The sequence below is a fragment of the Antrostomus carolinensis genome, unplaced genomic scaffold (genome assembly GCF_000700745.2).
Source record: "Antrostomus carolinensis isolate BGI_N321 unplaced genomic scaffold, ASM70074v2 scaffold3171, whole genome shotgun sequence".
NCBI classification, from domain to species: Eukaryota; Metazoa; Chordata; class Aves; order Caprimulgiformes; family Caprimulgidae; genus Antrostomus; species Antrostomus carolinensis.
In genome coordinates, this window is record NW_010296138.1 from 59906 (window position 1) to 60224 (window position 319).

Below are 319 nucleotides of genomic sequence, written 5' to 3' on the forward strand. Positions count from 1 at the left end.
ACCCCTCCCGTCCCCCCACCCGGCCCCCCCCTCCGCGGATCCGCTCTCTCCCCGGCCTGGCGGGGACACCCTCCCTCCGGCCGAGCTCTGCCCGCGGCCCACCGCCACCCACGGCCCCAGACGCGCGTGTCACACTCTGGGCTGCACCTCGCTGCCGCCCCACGGCCCGGAGGTGGAGGTTCAGCCCGGCCAAAGGGGCTGGCAGGCTTTCGACAGGGGCTCCGCGAAGTGCACTGCCCAACTGAAGGATGGGTCGAGGTGCTCCGGCTCCCTGAAAGCCTCAGAATCGCCTTGCAGTGCTGTACAGGTACTGAGCTGG